Source organism: Camelus bactrianus, chromosome 9 (genome assembly GCF_048773025.1).
Source record: "Camelus bactrianus isolate YW-2024 breed Bactrian camel chromosome 9, ASM4877302v1, whole genome shotgun sequence".
In the NCBI taxonomy this organism is placed as follows: domain Eukaryota; kingdom Metazoa; phylum Chordata; class Mammalia; order Artiodactyla; family Camelidae; genus Camelus; species Camelus bactrianus.
The window spans coordinates 16,499,522-16,517,774 of NC_133547.1; the positions used below are offsets into that span (position 1 = coordinate 16,499,522).

Sequence of the window (18,253 nt, forward strand, 5' to 3'; positions counted from 1 at the left end):
TTCCCCAGAGTTCTCCTCAGTACAGCCTGGTTTCTTAAAATCTGAGGGCTTAAGGACTGAGAATCTGTTAGAACAATCAGTCAAGACTATGGACTCTGTCCTGATTGTTCTGCTGAAAACTGGGTCTCCTTCAGGCTATCAGGATGGAGCCAAGGCTGGGAGTGACCTGGAAGTTCTAATGAGTGGCTATGCATGAGGTAGGAGCCTGCCTTCTCCATAAGTCTCTGCTTCATGTCTCCCTCTACTTGACCCCCCTATACTTCAAGTCTTTTCCATCCCAGTGACCCTCAATGCCTTCTTCCTCTTTATCCACATTGTTTTGGAAAGATAGAAATTTGGGACCACCTAACCCTCCCTCTCCTCTCTCCCGACACCCACCTCTAGACTTGGTTCCCTGTGTCCTGTCTGTCTTTTCCAGCCCCTCAGTGCAGCTGATTCAGCACTAGTGTCCTGGACAGCTCCCTGCAGTGTATTTGCTATCGCTATCCTCCCCTGTTCAAAACCATCTGAAGTCCCAGTTGCCCAATGGTCCGAGTTTAAATGTCTCAGCATGTTCCACAAGGTCCATGAGTATCCAGTCTCATCTCTCACCATTCCCTGACAGCCCCCAGGCCATGTGAGACACAAGCCAGTATGCTCCAAAGAGCCCCTGGGCTTTTCTCCAACACAGGTAACAGTGAGAGGCTAGTGTAGAGAAAAGGCCACTGGGCTTTGAGTGTCTGCTACTCAGCATTAAATCTTCTCCCTGGGAGACTTTGAGCAACATGATTTTACATCTCTGAGCTTCAGTTTTCCCAAACAGGAAGACAGTCCCTGGTGGACTGATACCGCAGGGCTATTTGTGAAGATTCCTGCTGTGATGGGATGCTGTCCTGGGGCGGAGGAAAGAGGCTCAGGGCAAGTGGAGTGGGCTTATGGGTCCCAGTCCCTTCCCTGCAGGGTACATTCTCCCCACGGTTGGTCTCGCCTTTCTCTCCACATGGTTTTGCTGACTTCTTTCCTTAACTTGAATAACACTCATGGTGGAGAGGGGTTGTTTTTCCTTCCTCTGAGCTTGCAGCCTCTTTTCTGCTGTCCTGGGTCCTGTATGTCTTCATCTCTCAGCCTCAAGGACACAGGCAGGAGTGTCATAAAGGGGTTAAACCTTTACAGTCCTTGAACATGGCACTCTGTGGCATGTTTGCCAGGCTGGAGTGGTGGGCCATGGAAGTAGGCAACACCCAGTGAACTGGGAGCATCTGAAAGCAGAATGGCATCTCCACAGGTCCCAAGCTGTGCCTTTGTCCCACTCTGCATGTGAAGGGTCACTTGAGCCTTGACTTCTTACATGGTTGCTGAAAAGAGGAAGACACAGGTGCAAATACACATTTTTTTTGATGAGACTCAGATTGGCCAATAGCTGGCCTTCAATGGATGCTCGTTTGAAGTAGCCTGTTTCTTGTAATTACCGTATGACAATTTTATATGAAAAAAATTTTTAATTGAAGTATAGTCGATTTACCATGTTGTGTTAATTTCTAGTGTACAGCATAGTGATTCATATACATATATATATGTATTTCTTTTCATATTCTTTTTCATTATAAGCTATTACAAGTTATTGAATATAGTTCCCTGTGGGAAATTATTTTTAAATGACCCTCAGATTTTCCAGTCTGGAAATCTGGATTTTTAACTTGAAATTTCCTGATTCTCAAATTGGCAGGCAATGCACATTTTAAAAACTGACTTAAGCCAATAAAAACTCATGTCCAAGTCGGATTTGGCCTGAGGTCCACCCTTCGCCACCTCTGCCATGAAGAACATAGCCTAAACTGGGGAAAAGCACCTGACCTCTGGATGAAAATGATGCCTAAATGTTCAATGAATTTTGTGCAAAATCAGTTGAAGGGAGAGAAGGTGTATGAGTCAGCTGCGGTGGAGAGAAGTTGCATTAGCTTCGCTGGTCAGGAGCTGCTCCCTACAGCTCTGTAACTGGATGACATTCACACAGCAACACGGGCTTCCAGCACAGGGCATCTGTCTCTGCCTGGAGAGTCACTGTGGTGGGACAGGGGAGTAGTGACATAGGACCTCCACCCAGGAATGGCTCACACACACATACACACACACACACACACACAGACTCACACTCATATGCACCTGTTATGGGTTGAATTGTGTCCCCCTGCCCCTCAAATTCATATGTTGAAGTCCTAACCCCCAGTACTTCAAAATGTGATCTTACTCGGACATAGGGCCGTTGCAGAGGTGACTGATTAAGATGAGGTCACACTGGAGTAGGGTAAGCCCCTAATCTAATAGGATAAAACACCATTTTTATAAAAAGGGAAATCTGGACACAGACATGCACACAGGGAGAATGCCCTGTGAGGAGAAAGGCAGAGATCTACAAGCCAAGGAATGCCTGAGGCTGCCAGCAATCCCCAGAAGCTAGGGGAGGGGCCTGGAGCAGATTCTCTCTCATCACCCGCAGAAGAAACCAGCCCTGCTGACACCTTGATCTCAGACGTCTAGCCTCCAGAACTGGAAGACAATATTTTCCAGTTGTTTGAGACTCCCAGTCTGTGGCACTTCATTATGTCAGCCTCAACAAAGGAAAGAGCCCTGGGGAAGAAGGCTCAGCCCTGACCTACAGGCAGCATCCTCACAGGGACACGAAGGAGCGGGGGTGCTGCCCAGAGACCAGTTCTTGCCGGGTTCAGTGGTTGCCATCAGCTGTGTGCAGTGTCAGGCCAAGCATCTGACACGAGCCCCCTGACAACCAGAATGTGTTTGCAAGTGAGTAACAGGAAACCCAGTTTGGTGGGAATCCCGAAGTTCCACGGGGTCACCAGGACCCAGGTCCTTCCTGTGGCTCCCCTTCCCCGTCCTCAGGCAGATTTTATCCTCAGATGTCCCCTCTATGGTTGTATGATGGCTGAGCCACAGTCCAGCCCATGAGCATCCTCATTAAGTCCAGCAGGAGAGAGGGAACCCTGCCCCAACCATGGAACAAAACTCTTGGACCCTAGGCTGACAGCACCTCTGGGGCTGGGGGAATGCCCTGTGCTGGTGGGTGCGGGTCTGGGTTACTGGAACCAGTGGGATGGAACTGGCCTCTCCAGAGCCAGGGGTGGGGGGTGCCTCCCAAACTCAAGGACCAGGGGGCAAGGCAGGGGGCGGAGAGGCAACACGGAGCTTGCCACCAAGTCCATCACTATTCTCCCCTTTGCTCCATATAAAAGCCACATAAACAACTATAACATCATTTTACAGATGAGGAAACGGGCTCAGAGAGGCTGAGTAACTTACCCAAGGCCACACTGCTAGGAAGTGGTGGAGCCAGACTTGAATTCAAGTCTAAGTTCAAAGGACGGGCTTTCCACCACCCCCTATTGAGTCCTGGCATTAACTGTGCCTGTTACTGAAGAAGCCACATCCAAGACACACTCCAGTGCAGACCTGTGTCAGTCAATGAGGAGGGGGTCAGGGCGGCTCTGTGCTCTCAGAAGCCCTCTCCAAGCCACATCCTGCCTGCAGCAATGGCCCACGGGCTCCCAAGCAGATACCGGCCTCAGTGAGGGCTTGAGGGACAGTGAGAGCAAGGAAGGCCCTGAGAGGGCCTGCGGCTCATATATGAATGCGTCTGTGACTACGTGCGGGCACACCCATGTGTCAGCGTGCATATGTGTCTCTGTGACTCCATCCTGTAGATGGAGTGTGACGGCCTGTGTATGCATGCCTGGGTGAGCATGTGCATGAGTGGATGTGTCCATGTGTGTGTGCACGTGCGTGGGTGTTCCAGAACCTCCCATATCTCTCCCCTGTGGCCACTAGCTGGGAGCAGTCCAGCTGCAGCCCAGGCCATTCCCAACTCCTGGTTACCAGGACAAGGACCACAGCAGCTTTCACTCCCAGCTCCACAGTGCTCCCCCATTCCCCCTGCCACTGCCTGGGGTCCAGCCTCCTTCCCGGCAGGGGAGAGCAAGGCTCCCTTTTCTGCAAGGTCTGGAGGGAAGCCGGTGGGAGGGTGGGCTGGGGGTGCTCAGGGGTAGCAGCCCAGCAGGGCCTTCTGCCATCTGTGCCTCCCGCTCCACCGCCCTCTGTTCCCGCTCTGCCTCAGGGTGCATCACTCTGGAGACCCCTGGGAATCGGAAGCTAATTTTCCACGATCATTAGTGATGGAAAGACCTCAGGTTCTGCCTTTAATTAAAGTCAAACGTGGGGCTGAGGAGAAACGCTGCACGCAGGCGTCCTCTTCTCAGTTGTAAAAGCCATATGCAAATAATTAGCTAGACATGGAAGCCATAATTAAAAATTTCACAAACCCCCTCATTAGCTGAGCAGTCTGTACAGTGAAGAGGGACTGAGTTCCTTCCCCATGCTGGTGGCAGCTCCTACAGATGGTTAATGGGGGCTGGCGGGGAGAGGTGGGCTGCATCTAGGTGAAAGTGTCCCTCTCAGTGAGTTTGCAGGACTCCTGGCCTCCCAGGGCAGCAGTAATGACCTCTCACCTCTATCTAGGAAGCTTCTAGCCAAGGACCAGGGGTCCCAGAGTGACGTGGGTGAATCCAAACATTCATCCATCCATCCCAGGGCAAGGAGAACCACAACACAGGACCCTAGTCTGAAATCATGCAGCCTCCCTGGCCTGAGCCCCATTTGTGCAGAGAGAGGATGCACTGATGGAGTGGGGAGAAGGGTCTCAGCTAGAGACTAGACTCAGACTCAGCAGACCCCTTCTCTCTCCCAGCAGCTGCATGTCCTGAGGCCCTTCAACCCTCTCCACCCACACAGATGTCCCCAAACCTGGTGGCTGCTATGCAGGGAGTGACCCACCTGAAGACTAAGGTCCCATACAGGATACCCCTACACCCCCCAAGAACCACTCCGTCAGCCCCAGCTTCAGTCAGCATCCAGGGAGCTGGGGGTGAGAGGGGAGATGGCAATCTCGCTATTCTAGACAATCTCTGGTCCCCTCTCCTCCCAGGGCCCCAGCCTGAGCCCTCAATCTCTGTAGATATCTGGTCCACCTCATGTCCTGAATCGATCCTGCCTGGCCAGCCACCACAGGCATAATCTCCACATGCTTACTGACACTTTCAAATGAATATTCACTCATCCCGATCATGGCCACTTGTTTTCCGTCGGGTCTGATCAATGGCGCTCCCTCTGAAGGAATTATGCTTACCAGAGGCATTGATCGATGTCTTGGAAGCTGCCTGGCATGCATGCACACATGATGTGTCCTCCTAGCCACGAGCCTGGACACCGACCAGCTCACCGCACCCACAGCCTGCAGGCCAGAGTGTCTACACCATCAAGACCCTCATTCCTTCAGTGTCACAGGCATAAACTGAACATGATTAAAAAGAGATCCAGAAACTGGCTCTCCTTTCATGGACTTGGGGATCTTATGGGGCCACAGGAAGTCATGGAGCTGAGTTCTGAGTTCTGTTCCTCTCAGGTCAACCCCAACCCAGAGGAGTCCCTGCCAGACATCTTCCACCAGGTCCCTGAACTCAGCCCTTTGCACCTTCCTCGTGGCTCAGGAAACATCATTTCTCTTTCTGTCTCTTCTCTGGCAAGCAGAAAGGATGGAAGCTTTCCTTTCAAGGGTCATCACCGCCCTGCCAGCATCCTGCTCTCGGAAGCTGACCCCAGGCAGCTATGCTCTTGTTTCTCATCTGTCCCCAACATGCTGTGATGGTCAGCTCTGCAAGTCAGCCCGGGGCTCCCTTCATTTTGCTCACCCTCCATCAAGCTGCCCTGATGGTCAGAGCTTCTGCCTCACCTTCTCTTCCTGTCCCTCCACATCCCTCTGTTACAAACGCATCTGCCTAAGAACCCGCACGTTCAGCCATTGACAAAAATACTACACAAAAATGAGCCTATATGTTTGGATGGAGAAGGGGACCATCCCACTGACACAAAAATATATAAATTTTACTTTTTGACTCAGTTTGATTTTTAAAAGTTCGCTATGAAACATTTCAGATAGATAAATGATATATAAAAATGATAAAGAACAGCCAGTACACTCACCCTTAGCTTAAAGAATAAGACAATTACCAATATTTGGAGACTCTTTTGTACCCCTTCCTGCTACTTCCCTGCTCCCTCCCCTCTTGAGGTAACTACGTGTCATAAATATTTAATGAGCACCTACTATGTGCTGGGCACTATTCTAGGCAATTGAGATCTATTGGTGAACAAAACAAACATCCTGCCCTTGTAAAATCAAATTGCAACCACGAGAGAGACAGCCAGTGCTACAAACATAATACATTAGTAAATTATAAATAACATTAGAGGGTGATAAGTGTTACAGAGAAAAGAAAAACAGCAAGGTGAGAGGGCTGGAAGGACTGGAAGCTACAGGCAGTCTTAGGACCTAAGCATGTGGGAGTAGGTCTCAGTAAGAACTGACACTTGAACTACATGGAGATCTAGGGAACAGCACAAGCAAAGGCCCTGGGGTGGGAACATTCTTGATACCCAGTGTGTGTGGGGAGGAGTGAACATAAGGAAGATGAAGGAGAGACGAGATAAAAGAACTAAGTATGGGTACAGTCAGGTGGGCCATTGAAAGGACATTGGCTTCGACTTTGAGTGAGATAGGGGCAGAGTAAGGACATTATCTGACTTGTATTTCAAGCAGGGTCCCACTAGCCATGTAGGTAGGCAAGGGCAGAGGCAGGGAAGCCAGGGAACAGGCAACGATAACAGTTTAGGTGAGAAATGTCTACAAAGTGAAAATTGCTACAACATGAAAATCCGTGTCTGCCAGTCTCATGAAAATTGGCACTTTTAGAAGAGGGCTTTATTATGATGTTGAAATACACATATTTTTACTTTGATGTTCTGATACCAACATGTCTCAGGTCCACTTGCTGAGCTTTTCCCGCGTGAGTATTCTGGATCCTGAAAAATCTGTAAGTTACTCTTCACATTAAGCCTGGCCTGACAGCTGGTTTTCATACCTGGAAGTGCAGGAAACTCAGCTGCCTGGTGTATGTGAGCAAAATGGAATGAGACATCAGGTGATGACAGGGAGGTGGGCCCTGGAGTGGCCAGGCTGCTTGGGTCCAAATCCCAGCTCCATCACTTACCCACTGTGTCTAGGCAAGTGACTTTAGCTCTCTGTGCCTCAATGTTCTCATCTGCAAAATGAGAGTAATAATGGCTACCTCTCATATATATTCTGTGTTAATGGATGTGATTCAAACACTGACTTTTCCGATAGTGTCCAGGGTCAGGAATTTGAAAGATTTGTGAAATTATAAACTTTACATGGACACATCTCACTATATTTTGTTGTATACAGATATAAACACAAAAAGAAAGAGGTAAGAAAAAATTACCATTAGACAATAACGGAGAAAATGACATTTTAGTTACAAACCTCTCCTCTGACAACCATGCCTCCTCCCCACTGACACTGACCAGATAACTGACCAATCCAGGATGTCAGTTGCTGGTTGGGTTCCGGGTGGAATGTTGGGGTGTCCCCTGGGGCTTTTTGTGGCTGGTGGATCCATGGTAACTGGGCAGAGCCCTGTGGTAGACCAGTGCCATGGAGGGGCTGCCGTCCTCTGTGGAGCTTGGCTTTGGGCTGATCCTTAGGAAGCTGAGTGCGGTCCTGGTTTTGCTGCTGCCCAATGGCCTGTGTTCCCAGGTCATGTTCCAGAGCTTCTGCTTGGAGATAGTGTTGAGTCTGCCTGTCCTCACCTTACTGCTGGGTGTCTTACTTACTTTCAGATTTATTCAGTCTGTTAGAAGTCAACTTAATAGAAGATGTGAAAAATAACTGGCAAAAACATTGGCTGCGCAGATCGAGGACAAATGCCACCTCATTGACAAGCTTTGTGTGGCTAAAAAGGAGCATGCCAGGATGGAGACAATTTTAAAGAATGTCAGGCTAGAGACGGAGCCAGTAAGTATACCCAGCCTCGCTGACACTTACAGAAAGTTGATGCCGGTCAACCTGAGTTCGAGGAAGGAAATCAATTTTCTCGTCCAAGAACTGAAGAAAGAGAGAGCCTTGTAGTCTATAAGAGATGGTGGAGATGCTAAAAGTGCTCAAGTTCCTGGAAGAGGTCATGAGAATCATCACGTCACAAGGGGCTTTTACCCAGCCAGGGGACCGAGCACCAAGTCCTGATGGTCCCTTTCCCGGGAGTGGGCCCTCGTCTTAAAGCTGTGCTGTTCCCTCCCCTCCACTCAGGCCTCCCAAACTGCCAGGCTGCATTCGCTCACTCAGTCAGATCCTCACCTGAGCCGCACTGAGGCCAGTGGATGGAGGGCAATCCCCTCCTTTGGACCAGGGTTCCTCCACCTTTACAACTGAGCACAGCAGTGAACTCCCTCATGGTCAACATCTCTCATCTAAAATATATCAGCAATGTAACTGAAGTGTATATATAGTTACTCTGTGTACAAATATTGCATTATAATTTGAAAATGTATGCAATTTGTCAATATAAACTTTTGGATGGCCATAGCATTTATTTCTAGACTTTAATTCTGAAGTTGTAAGTTTAAGTCAAAGAGCATTTTTTCTACCTGAGTATGTATAGTTTAAAAAAAAAAAGAACTTTTTTAAGCTGAAGTTAAATTGTACTCTTAGAAGAAATTTTTATCATTTAATTTTTATATTCTGCTATTACAATATCCATAATAAAAATAAATTTGATAAATTAAAAAAAACCCGGCTACCTCTCAAACTTGTTATAAAAACTAAACAAACAGTAAGAGTGATGCTCTTGGGGCAGTGCCTGGCACACAGCGGGTGCTCGGTCATGTTACTGATTGTTTTGGGGAAGATGAACTCAGCTCCCCAAAGTGCTTCTCTCTCAGGCAAGCCCATCAACCTGGAGCTGGAGAAACAACCACTTTTTGGATATCATCCAGCAAAGCCTGAAGGCCAGCAAGAAACGGGAGCCGTGGAAGCTTCCAACAGGGGTCTCCGGGAAACATCTCAGGAGCTCAGGCTACAGACAGATTCAGAGAAAAATGCAATGCGTCTGGAAAGGGCTTCCATGAAACTGGGTCTTGAGCACTTCATCCACTGGAAAAAAGGAGCAGCTGTTCTGGGCACCACGCCTCTGCAGCCAGCACTGGCCTTGGGCTGTCTCTACTGGTGTATGTCACCATGCACAATGGGGTTGGTATTTACTTTGAAGTTCCCTGTTTGCAAAACTATTTCAGTCATGTCTGCTGAGTGTGCCAAACACTTCAGAATGATCAATTTTTGAAAGTTTAATGAAATTGGTCTTTTCCCGGATGATTAAAAATAGGTAACCTCTACCTTCAGCCCATACACTCACCAAGCACCTTTGATCATTTCGGTTCAGACCGAAAGAACTCAGCATGCAATCCAAATTCTCTGGCGTGCAAATCTTCTCAGAATTAAGAAAACAGCACAGCATCCAATGCATTCGGTTTGGGTGGGTGTTTTTGGTTGTTGTAGTGTGTATGTGTGTTTTTTAACATAATTAATTATTTTGCTAGCAAGGTTGAAATCTTCTAAAAATTGGCAAACTGTTAGACGCTGAAGCTTGGCAGAGAACGATGGAGGATATTCTGAAAATATTTGAGAGGTGTTCCCTTGTATTCACACATAGAGACAGAGAAACACACATACACACAGTCTTCATCTTGAATCTGGTATTGCAAGAACCCCCATAATGGGAGTCTAATATTATTTTCCAGTTCGACTCAGTTACTTTGAAGAAGTGTGACTCTGGTTCAGAGACATAGTCAACTCTATTGGTAGTCTCCAAAGCTTAGGAAAGCAGCACTTCCTCTCTGATCATCCCCTGAGTCATGCATCACACACCTCTAAGTAGGTAGGCATGGTTTCCTTTATCATCCATTCATCACAGCTAGTAGCCAAATAATAGATCTGACCTTTTGCAAAACTTTTAGTTTGCCACTCTTGTAATGAATTCCTCCAGGATGTGTTCTCTGTTTCGTCACTAAGGTAAGGTCTGGCTGCCCTCAGTGCAGGTTTCATGGGAGTTTCTAATAAGGCGAGAATCTGTATCCTTTAGGAGTTAAAAAAATTTTTTTTTTTGTGGGGAGGTAATTAGCTTATATTTGTTTATTTTTTTTTTAACGGAGATACTGGGGATTGAACCCAGGACCTCGTGCATGCTAAGCACATGCTCTACCACTGAGCTCTACCTTCCTACCAGCATTTAGGAGTTTTGTGCAGACTGGTGACAAATGTTTCAGATGCTGATGGTGTGTTCCACTGCTAGTTTCTTTCATGTGAGGCAGAGAATGATGTTTTGCAGAGGGAGGGGAGAAAAAAATACCCACAGGTTTTAGAATAAATTTCACATGATCTTGGTCCAACATTATTTAAGATGTGAATGTGGTTTGGCCTGATTGCCCAGAATCTGCCAATGCCTCAAGGAAGGTGCACCCTGTCTTTGCAGCAGACATAAATCTACCCTTGATGAGCCTCATGCATCATCATCAGCTACCCCAAGTGTGACAAAGACAGCAAAATCAGAGCCCTGATGCTCAAGTTTGATATGCAAATGGCAACGTGACCTCCACGGCCAGTAGCCAGAGGGTGGGGGTGTGGCAGGCCAGTCATCCACTCACGCCCAGGCTCCAAGAAGCCGGAATGTGGCCGTGGGTCTGTTTAGCATAAAAAGTCGTGAGCACAGTGTGCTAGTGCCTGTGGTGTTGGAAATGATCTTACTTCGTTTTCCAGCTTGTGTCGTGTTAGGACCAACTTCAACTCTTGGAAAGGATAACGCTGAAGATGTAACAAGCTCACAGTCCCTTTTTTTTGTGCTACACACTATAGTAAATACAAAAATCAAACTTTTCCTCAAAGCATATCTTCAACTTAACACAGAAAATGCTTATGTTTATGACTTGTAACAGGAACCACGGTACACACGGCAACACAGACACACAGACAGCCCACAACGCACCTAACACAAGGGTCACAGAGCAACATCTCCAAATCTCTTTCGTAAGAAACTTTGCAGGACCCCACCCACCAGGAAGACAGTGAAAAGCTTTACTTTCTATAGTTTGCTTATGAAAATACAATTTTATACTTTGAACTCTCCCCACAAAACACCTCTTCAATTATGAAATATTCTTTTTTCAAGCCTTACAAATCCTCCTCTCCCTCCCCAGATACTGGTACAAGTGCCTGAGCTTCACCTGCTCTGTCCCGCTTTCTCCCATCTCCCTGGAGAAGTGTGCTGTGGATAACCACCGCTGGGGAAGGCGGTGAAATGATTCCACCTGTTTTTCCAAACCCTAATGGCTCAGAGACATTCCTTCCTTCCCCACAAAGCCACAGCACCTCTTCCCATCTCAGACAACTTGGTCGGGACCAAGTCCCAACATCCAATGTGGCAGAGGGTGGAGTTCCCGGAGGCTGTGTGCTCTCCCTGCCCGGTGATGAAAACAGCCAGTGAGGGCTCTCAGAAGGAAGGCAGGGGTTTAAGCAGCGTGCCTAGCACGGAAAACCCAGGATCCCCAAGTGTTAAGCCTCCATCCCCTGGCAGCAATCACTCAGATGCAGTTTAGTTAATTCCCTTCCACATCATCTCAGCATTCATGGCAGCCTTCCCGCATACAATAGCAGAGGGGGCAGAGTCATGGGCGCGAAGGGACCTCAGAATCATTCTGTCTCAAGCAGAGACAATTAAAAACTAAGGGTCAGATTTGCTCTCTGACACATGCAGGGTTATGGCCACTCTCATTCTTTCCCTCAGGCTCTGTTGTTTTAGGATGATATGAAGTGACTCTAAAGATGGCCAATATTTCTCCCCCGGCACAAAGGCATAAATCACTACATCTTCAGTGCTTTCTTTGTGGTATCGATTCTTCTGAGAATGAAGGCAGATGGTTCCGATATGGCATCATCTAATATTCCCCCAGCTTGATTTATAGATTTCTTTGTGCATTACCTGAACATAAGCCAGTCTTGCATTATTTCTTGCACACTTGTCAAATTAAGGTAAGATATTCTTGTTGACCTTTAAACCTAAAAAAAAAATTAAATGTGTCTGAGACATTTTCCAGCAAGTATTAAAATGAGCTGAGTCCTCAGATGCCAATTAAGAGGATGTAATTATGTAGGGGATTGTCGTCTGTGCTTTGGGTAATGATTTAATTTTAGTTTTAATGCGTTCACTCAATGGGGGAAAAGAAAATAAGCCGGTTACGAATAATCTCGTGAAAGAGACGAGAACAATTTGGCACCATTTGTCCCTTAATTTACCAAAATGGGAGGGAGCCAGGGGAGCTTGGCACCTCAGCCTTCCAGAAGGAAGGAGCGCTTCTTGAAAGGTGTGGAGAGAGGCAGCAGTGGCAAGAACCAAAATAGAGACAAGGCTGCCGTTCGCGGTGATGTTACCAAACAGAGCCAGCGCCAGCCTTCAGGCTGTGCGAGGGTGTGAATTGGATCTAACTTTCAGCAGAGGAGGAGATTCCGTTCGGGCGCTGCATTAAGGCTTCCTCCTCCATTGTTTCTCCCTCTGTCTTTCCACAGTCAGGTCCAGACCCAGGAAAAGGGTCTCTGGGCAGCATCCACATAGGGCTGGCTATTGTGTGCCAGGACACAGATACAGTGAATGCACCATTCACCCTCCTTTTACAAACCTCACTCTTCAAGGCTAAATGATGCTGGTTGCACCTATCTGGGCCAGCCTTAGTATGTACAAACCTAGGAGCGCACGCACGTGCACGCACACACACACACACACACACAACTGTGATCACACTGGGGCTTGCCCATGAAGCTGGCTTTGGCACGTCTTAGGTCCCTTTCAGGAAAATATCCACTTAATCCACTTTAGTCACTTATAAAGCTAGACTGAAGATTAAAAGACAAAAGCAGTAAAAAAAAATAGCTGTGATTACAACAATTTGTTAAGGGATACATCAAGTTAAAAAGATGTAAGATGTGCCATCAAAAACATAAAAGGTGGGGGGGAGGTGGGGAGGAATAATGTTGAGCTTTACAATGAGAGCAAAATTAAGTTGTTATCAACTTAAAATAGACTATTCAATGTAGACCTCCTGGTAGCCACAAAGCAAAAACCTATAGTAAACACACAAAAGGTAAAGACAGAGGAATACAAGCATACCTCTAAAGAAAGTCATCAAACCACAAAAGAAGAAAGGAACACAGAGGAATTACAAAAACATCCAGAAAACAATTAACAAAATGGCAATAAGCACATACCTAGCAATAATTACTTTAAATTCTCCAACCAAAAGACATAGAAAGCTGATAGATTAAAAACAACAACAACAACAACAACAACAACAACAACAACAATGACAAGACGACCCATCTATATGCTGCCTCCAAGAGACTCACTTTAGATGCAAGAACACACACAGACTGAAAGTAAAGGAATGGAAAAAGATATTCTATGCAAATGGAAATCAAAAGAAAGCTGGAGTAGCTATACTTATATCAGGGAAAACAGACTTTAAAACAAAGATTGTAATAAGAGAAAAAGAAGAGCATTACATAATGATAAAGGGGTAAATTGAACAAGAAGATATAACTTCTGTAAACATTTATACACTCAACATAGGAGCACCTAAATATATACAGCAAATATTAACAGACCTAAAGAGAGAAATGACAGCAATACAACAATAGCAAGGGACTTTAATACTCTGCTTCCATCAATGAATAGATCATCCAGACAAAAAGTCAGTAAGGAAATAGTGGGGTTAAATGACACACTAGGTCATATGGGATTAACATGTTTATAGAACATTCCATCCAGAAGCAACAGAATACACATTCTTCTCAAGTGTACATGGAACATCTTCCAAGATAGATCATTTGTTAGGCCACAAGACAAGACTTAATAAATTTATGAGGGTTGAAATCATATGAAGCATCTTTCTCAACATCATGGCATGAAATTAGAAATTAGTTACATGAACAAAACTGGAAAATCCACAACTATGTGATTAAACAACATGCTGAACAACCAAAGAATGAAAGAAAAAGTCAAAAGAGAATTCAAAAAATACTTGAGACAAGTGAAAATGGAAATGGAACACACCAAAATTTATGGGATGCAGCAAAAGCAGATCTAAGAATCTCAGGAACCTCAAGAATCAAGAAAATTCTCCAGTAAACAACCTAACTTCACACCTCAAGGAACTAGAAAAAGAATAAATAAAATCCAAAATTAGTAAAAGGAAGGAAATAAAACAGATTAGAGCAGAAATAAGTGAAACAGAGACTAAAACAATAATAGAAAAGATCAATGAAACTAAGAGTAGGTTCTTTGAAAAGGTAAACAAAATCGACAAACCTTTGGCTAGAATCACCAAGAAAAAAAAGAGGACTCAAATAAATAAAATGAGAAGAGAAAGAGGAGATGTTACAACTGATGGCACAGAAATATAAAGGATCATAAGAGAGTACTATAAACAACTGTATACTAACAAATTGGACAACATAGAAAAATGTATAAATTCCTAGAAATATACAATCTATCAAGACTGAATAATGATGAAATAGAAAATCTGAACAGACTAATTACTAGTAAGGAGACTGAATCAGTAATCAAAAACCTCCTATCAGACAAAAGTTCAGGACCAGACACTGCTGAATTCTACCAAATATTAAAACAAACAAACCAACCAACCAACCAACCAACCAACCACTAATCCTTCTCAAACTCTTCCAAAGGGGAGAATAGGAGATAACTCTTCTAAATTCATTTTATGAGGCCAGCATTACTCCAGTACCAAAACCAGACAAAGATGCCAAAAGAAAACTATAGGCCAAATAGATGTAAAAATCTTCAACAAAATATTAACAAACCAAATTCAACAGTACATTAAAATAATCATACACTTAATCCTAAAATAATCATACACTATGATCAAGTAGGGTTCATTCCAGAGATGCAAGGATGGTTCGGCCTCTGCAAATTCGTGTGGTATACCACATTAACAAAATGAAGCATAAAAATCATATGATCATCTTAATGGATAAAGAACAAAGCATTGGACAAAATTAAACATCCATTTATGATAAAAAAAAATTAAAACTCTCAACAAAGTGAGTCCAGAAGGAACATACCTCAACACAATAAAGGCCATACATGACAAGCCCATAGCTAGCATCATACTCAATGATGGAAAGCCAAAAACATTTCGTCTAAGATCAAGAATAAGACAAGGATGCCCACTCTCTTCACTTTTATTCAACACAGTATTGGAAGTCCTAGCCAGTAAAGATGGAAGACACAAAATGAATACACAAAAATCTGTTGCACTTCTGTACACTAATAATGAACTATTTGAAAGAGAAATTAAGAAAAAAAACCCATTTACAATTGCATCAAAAATAAAACAGGAATAAATTTAAGCAAAGAGGTGATAGGCCTGTGTATCAAAAATTATAAGACATTAACAAAAGAAATTTAAAAGACACAAATAAGTGGAAAGATATTCTGTGCTAACAGATTGGAAGAGTTAATATTGTTAAAATACTACCCAGAGCAATCTATAGATTCAATGCAATCCCTAGCAAAAATTCAATTTTGACATCTTTCACAGAAACAGAACAAACAATCCTAAAATTTCTATGGCACCATAAAAGACCCCAAATAACCAAAGTAATCTTGAGAAAGAACAAAGCTTGAGGCATCACTTGCCCTGATTTCAAACTATATTACAAAGCTGTAGTAATTTATACAGTATGGTATTGGCATAAAAACAGATACATGAATCAGTGGAACGGAACAGAGAGCCCAGAAATAAACCCACATGTATATGATCAATTAATTTACAACAAAGGAGTCAAGAATATACAATGGCGAAGGGACTGTCTCTTTAATAAATGGTGTTAAGAACATTGGACAGCCACGTGCAAAAAAGTGAAACTGGATCACTATCTTTCTCTACACACGAAAATTAGCTCAAAATAAATGAAAGATCGTAAGACCCAAAACCATAAAACTAGAAGAAAACATAGGTGGTGAGCTCTTTGATATAGTTCTTTTTTGAATCTGACACCAAAAACAAAATCAACAAAAACAAGCTCATAGACACAGATAACAGACTGGTGGTTGCCAGAGGGGAGAGGGTGGGAGAAATGGTCAACTGTTTGTTCATTTTCTTAGCTTAAATAAGTTGAATTTAAAAATACCCACTTAACAACCAACCTCTAATTAAGTCTATCCCCAAAGCTCACCAAGATAATAAAAGGGATCCTATGGGTGATGCCCAGCTGCCTCTTGTCTCCATCCAGTCTCCAGATCTTGCATGTATGCACATGCAAGCTGTTCCCCTCGTCTCTCTCCTCCCTTGCTCCAAATGCCCCAACCCCCTTCTCCTTTCACACCCAGCCCTGAGCCCCACAGCCCGCCTGGCCTCTCTCACCTTCCATCCCTTCTCTTCCCTGCACTTCCCTGGGTAACCATGTCCCCTCTTCCTTTCAGGACCCATGGGATCTGTCTCCTTCTTCTCATTACCCTGACCACACAGAGGCCTGGGAAACGCCAGGCAGACAGAATTCTCCTCTTGAGGCTGGGAGGAGGGGATGCTGGGGTCCTTGCCTATTAGTGATTGTTTCCCAGCCACATCCATCTGCGGGTGCCCGTTTGTGTTTGCTTGCGTGTGCGCGCGCGCACACACACACACACACGTGCTCATTCAGCGTGAAGGAGAAGAAGCAGACACTCTCTCGGGGTCCCCTGACCCTCCTGGTCACATGGGGCATGAGGTACTCAGTCCAGACACGAGTGCTCCATCTCGAGCCACATATCAAATGAATGTGGTCTACACAGCCGGGCCCTAATGGGTCCTTCCTGTCCTGCAGCCCACTGCACTTAACCTCAGTTCCCCAGCCCAGGAGAAAGCCAGGAGAGGCAGAGCGGTTCTGAGGCCCATCCAGGAGGGCTGAGGCTGGTCCCCGGAGAAGCCTGGCTTTCAGCATCCAGCTGCAGGGGTGCCACTAGACTCTTTTCCAAACCTGAGGATGTTTGCCCTATCCTGACCCTTCTACTGGCTCCCCAGGGCTGGGCAGGCCAGTCAGAGCCCTGTTCACACACCAAAGCTTCCTGAGTGCAACCATGTGCAAGCTCAGATCCCTCCCAGACCTGCACAGGGTCAAGGAGCACTTCCCAGAGGACCTGCCTCTCCGGCGGGAGCCACAGAGGAGCAGCCATCACCCTCCCTCCTGGGCTTTGGCAGCCCAGCCTCACCCTGGTCTAGCAGGACAGGATTTGAGAAATCTTTTTTATCCTTCAGTTTTGTAAATTCCCAAATAACACTTTCAATATGATAATTCTGATTAGATGCCTAAAATATTTCCATTTGCCATTTTTCTACTTTCATACCCATCTGTGTCTTAAGGATCAATTAAACCCCTAAGGGTCATCCAACTGCATCTCATAGGAAAAGACTTCACACAACACAATTAAAGCAAAGATCCCTTCAAAAACCACCCCAATCCAGTCCATTCCATCCTGGGATAATTTGGTGCAATTCCTTCCAGACTTCTTTCTAGCTGTGTACTGACGACTACGTGAACAGAGAATATACAGTTGTGGAGTTTTTTGCATGTACATATTTTTTAGCCATAAATGGTAATATAAGTACATTCCGTTCACAAGTTTGCTTTTTAACTTAACAAAATGTTTTGGCCATGTTTCCCAGGAAGTACATCCAGATCTACCTCATGCTTTTTAACTATCCAGAATATTCAAATGTTGGGTATTGCAAATTCTAATCTCAATGTACACAAACACCTAGAGTGACCGCTGAGCTTAGCATAACCAGTTTCCCTTCTTCTCAGGAAAGAGGGCCCAATGTCCAAAGGTCACCTCGGAAAACCATCTTTCAGTTGATGCCCTGCAGGCTCCTGGCACACATACATCCCATCTGTTTGAAGACAGTCCCCATCCTTGGAGTCCCTGGTCCTTGTCTACAACTCGTGCCCTGTCAAGGAGTCTATGACCCTCAGCCCCTCCTGGCAGAGTCCCTAAGATCCATGACTCCAAAAACCCCATTCAAAGGAGCTATTTGAAAGGAAAATCACTGTGAATTTAAATGACTTTCTCAGAAGCTTGACTTTATAAAAGGAAGATGAATCTGGCCCTTGCAAATAAAAAACAGATTGAGAAGCTGAGCTTCGTGGAGTGACTTAAACAGGCATTCAGAGCTGGCACCCACTGGGAACAGTGCGGCAAAGGCAGGCGTTCAGAACAGGAGGAGCCTGGAGCTTGGCTCAAGAGCACCCTCC

The 18,253-nt window shown here is 45.3% G+C and overlaps 1 protein-coding gene across 3 annotated transcripts in view; it reads right to left on the bottom strand.

Moving 5' to 3' along the window:
• The window catches only part of CHST8 (carbohydrate sulfotransferase 8), a 120,405-nt gene that overhangs the window by 73,637 nt on the left and 28,515 nt on the right, over nt 1–18,253 (bottom strand). The window contains exon 2 of one of the 3 annotated variants that reach the window (XM_074369835.1): nt 11,931–12,007. The exons of the other annotated variants lie outside the window; for them this stretch is intronic. The gene's annotated coding sequence lies outside the window, so the exon portion shown is untranslated. The remainder of the gene's footprint in view (nt 1–11,930; nt 12,008–18,253) is intronic. 3 annotated transcript variants of the gene reach the window in all.